The sequence below is a fragment of the Odocoileus virginianus genome, unplaced genomic scaffold, assembly GCF_023699985.2.
Source record: "Odocoileus virginianus isolate 20LAN1187 ecotype Illinois unplaced genomic scaffold, Ovbor_1.2 Unplaced_Scaffold_32, whole genome shotgun sequence".
NCBI lineage: Eukaryota > Metazoa > Chordata > Mammalia > Artiodactyla > Cervidae > Odocoileus > Odocoileus virginianus.
In genome coordinates, this window is record NW_027224294.1 from 126,907 (window position 1) to 131,108 (window position 4,202).

General features: G+C 36.4%; 1 pseudogene; it reads right to left on the reverse strand.

The window, feature by feature from the left end:
* Positions 1-2,540: 2,540 nt before the first annotated feature.
* LOC110127772 (olfactory receptor 4A15-like) lies at positions 2,541-3,447 on the reverse strand (annotated as a pseudogene).
* Between the last annotated feature and the right edge of the window lie 755 nt (positions 3,448-4,202).

Consider the following 4,202-nt stretch of genomic DNA (forward strand, 5'->3'; position numbering starts at 1 on the left):
AATATATGTTTCATTGACTATGTGAAAGTCTTTGACAGTGTGGACCACAACAGACTCTGAAAAAATTTTAAAGAAATAAGAATACCAGACTACCTTACCTGCTTCCTGAGAAACCTGTATGCAGGTCAAGAAGTAACAGAACTGGACATGGAACGATGGACTTGTTAAAAATTGGGAAAGGAGTTTGTCAAGGCTGTATATTGTCACCCTTCTTATTTAACTTATATGCAGAGTACGTCATGCAAAATGATGGTCTGGATGAAGCACAAGCCTGGAATCAAGATTGCAGAGAGAAATATCAATAACCTCAGATATGCAGATGCCACCACCCTTATAGCAGAAAGCAAAGAGGAGCTAAAGAGCCTCTTGATGAAGGTAAAAGAGGAGAGTGAAAAATCTGGCTTAAAACTCAACATCCATGGATTTACAGATTCATGTCAATGTATGACAAAAACCACTACAATATTGTAAAGTAATTAGCCTTCAACTAATAAAAATAAATGAAAAAAGAAACTCAACATCCAAAAAAACAAAAAATCTAGGATCATGTCATCTGGTCTCATCACTTCATGGCAAATAGATGGGGAAACAATGGAAACAGTGAGAGACTTTATTTTTTTGGGCTCCAAAATCACTGCAGATGGTGACTGTAGCCATGAAATTAAAAGACACTTGCTCCTTGGAAGAAAAGCTATGACCAACCTAGACAGCATATTAAAAAGCAGAGACATTACTTTGCCCAAAATGGTCCATATAGTCAAAGCTGTGGTTTTTCCAGTAGTCATGTAAGGATGTGAGAGCCAGACTGTAAAGAAAGCTGAGCACCAAAGAATTGATGCTTTTGAATTGTGGTGTTGGTGAAGATTCTTGAGAGTCCCTTGGACTGAAAGGAGATCCAACCAGTCCATCCCAAAGGATATTAGCCCTGAATGTTCATTGGAAGGCCTGATGCTAAAGTTGAAGCTCGCATACTTAGCCACCTGATGGAGATAACTGACTCATTAGAAAAGAACTTGATGCTAGGGAAGGTTGAAGGCAGGACCAAAAGGGGACAACAGAGGATGATTTGTTTGGATGGCATCACAGACTTGATGGACATGCATTTGAGCAAACTCTGGGAGTTGCTGATGGATAGGGAGGCCTGGCATGCTGCAGTCCATGGGGTTGCAAAGGGTTGGACATGACTGAGTGACTGAACTGACTGAGCTCTGTACTTCATGTCTGAAGCTGGTGGATAGTGCTAAAGCTAACACATGAAAGGCAAGGCCTGTATCTCCATAGAAGGCTATGAAATATCATAAGTAAAAAAAGAGATGAGAATATTAAAAATATAGAAGAGGTATTACCAGATATTCTAAACTATATTAGAAGATAAATGGATTATCTTTATGAAAATGTGATTCCAATCAAAGCTAATCCACTTGAGATATAATGATTACCCAATTAGGAGAGTAAGTAGGATTTGATTATTTTGCTGTAATTACACATTGTTTATTCAGATTTTTTATCAAGTTAGACTCTTTATGATTAATACTTAAAACTCTGAAACATCATTCTATTTCAACACCAACATATCAAGCAATATTAACTAAATAAGGTATGTAATCTTCCATGGTGGCTCAGATGGTAAAGAATCTGCCTTCAATGTGGGAGACCCAGGTTTGATCCCTGAGTTGGGAAGACCCCCTGGAGAAGGGAATGGCAACCCACTCCAGTATTCTTGCCTAGAGAATTCTGTGGACAGAGGAGTTTGGCAAGCTACATTCCACTCATGACTGATAGACAAACACTTTCACTTAAGAAACTAACTTATAGATACGAAAGTCAGAAACATACTTCAGATATTAACATTAGCTGTCTTTCTGTGCAGAGAAGTGAACAAAAAACTTATATTGCTTTCAGTATCTTTCAAAATCTGTAATGTGTTCCATTAATTCCAAAATAAAGTTGCACTATTGGAAAGAGAAACATGATAAAATTTTCCACCATCAAAAATAAATTTACAGTATTTAATTTACCTTAACTCATTATATCAGTTCAGTTCAGTTCAGTCCAGTCACTCAGTCGTGTCCAACTCTTTGTGACCCCATGGACTGCAGCATGCCAGGCCTCCCTGTCCATCACCAACATCCAGAGTTTATTCAGACTCACATCCATTGAGCCGGTGATGCCCTCCAACCATCTCATCCTCTGTCTTCCCTGTCTCCTCCTACCTTCAATCTTTCCCAGTATCAGGGTCTTTCCATCACCTAGAACATAAATTTATAGCCTCCATAGAGGTGTGTTACACCCCACAACTATACATATTTACATAAAAAACTGTAATAATCTTCAAAAGTATATTTCAAACAAAATACATATTTTGAACAATGAAGTTTTGAACATTTTTATTGTGATCAATAGAAATTTTCAAATAGTAAAAGTTTTCATCATGTTCAAGTTACTAATCCTGAATAGGAATTTAATACAGATAATCATACAAGTCTTTCATGGAATGAGCAATTCTTCTCTGAAAACAAGTGTCACATTTCCCTGATACCTCATGTTCTTTTTCTGGTCCAGAGTTTTTTCATGGCATTTTTATCTCTCCATTTCTCAGGGTATGGATAAAGGGTTCAACATGGGAGTGATAATGATATAAAACACCATCAAGTATTTATCAATAGGTAAGATGGAAGGAGGTCTCACATATATGAAAATACAGGGCACAAAGAAGAGAAACACCACAGTAATGTGGGAGCCACAGGTGGATAAGGCTTTGTGCCTCCCTTCCTGACTAAGGTTCTTGAGAGAGTGCAGAATGACCCCATAGGAGATGAGTAAGAGCGTAAAGATGACCAAGGAGATTGCCCCATCATTGGCCAGCACTGTGAGGGCAGTAATGTAGGTGTCAGTGCAGGCAAGTTTTATCAAGGGGTACATGTCACAGATGAAATGGTCAATGACATTGGGACCACAATAGTGAAGGTTGTAAACAAAGAGAGGATGAAGTACCCCATGCAGAAACCCACCAACCAAAGTAAGTAGCAGCAACAGAATACAAACCTGGTTATTCAAGTTGGTCAAATAATGCAAGGGTTTGCAGATGGCCACATAGCGGTCATAGGCCATGACCACCAGGAGTATTATATCAGCACCACCAAATAAGTGCCCTATGAAAAGTTGGATCACACAAGCTTGGAAAGAAACAGTTTTCTCCTCACAGTAAGCCAAATATTGGAATAACTGTAGTAGAATAAGAACCAATGAGAAATGGTAAATAACTAAGAAAGAAGTACATAGGGACATACAGAGTTGGACTGAACACCACAGTCAGGACAATGAGTAGGTTGCCCATCATTGTCACCAGGTAGATGAGCAAGAAGACAACAAATAACGTTCCCTGACATGGAAGCTCTGAGTGAGATCCAAGAGGACAAACTCAGTTACATTGTTCCTTTGTCCCATATTGCTTCTGTGTGTCTTATGTCAGAGTTTTGGAAAAAAATTACCTGTAAATATAATTATTACTAGAGACTTCCTGAAGTTTAAGATAGTTTGTTTACTCATCCAACTACTGATCATTAAGTTTTATTATGATTCAGTTGTTTCAGACATTATCATAAAAGGCTGATAAAAACATTGTCTTGAATCTCAAAATCTTACAGAGTGGCAAATAACTGAAATACATGTTGGAAAAGGACAATTTAATTATTAGCTAATTGTGTTGCCTGCCACAAGTCTCTTTTCATCTGGAAGTTAATGAAATTGTATTGATAGTTAATACCTTATATAAAAATTTTAAAATGAATAAAGTTTTAATTAAAATATAAAGAAAGATGTTCTTTATTTTACATTTGATTTATTAAGGAGATGATTGTCTTCATTCCAGGAGTGGAAAAATCTTTTTAACAAATCACTGAAGTTTAAAATATATATATTTGACAAGTTGAATTTTCTCTTTAGGATTTAGGAAAAGATACAGCAACATCAATTGAAAAAAGTAGTTTGGGAATTGATTTACATTTGGGGGATATACATAGAATTAATAGCTAAAAAAGATAAATAACTTACAAATTTATGAATAAAAATATAAATAAAATTAAACAACTATTTAAAGGAAGAATGCATCTAAATAGCCAACAAACATAAAACAAGATGCTGAAGCTCACCTGTGAACAGAAAGGTAGAAATTTCACAACTGTTTGCTTACCAAAGTATTA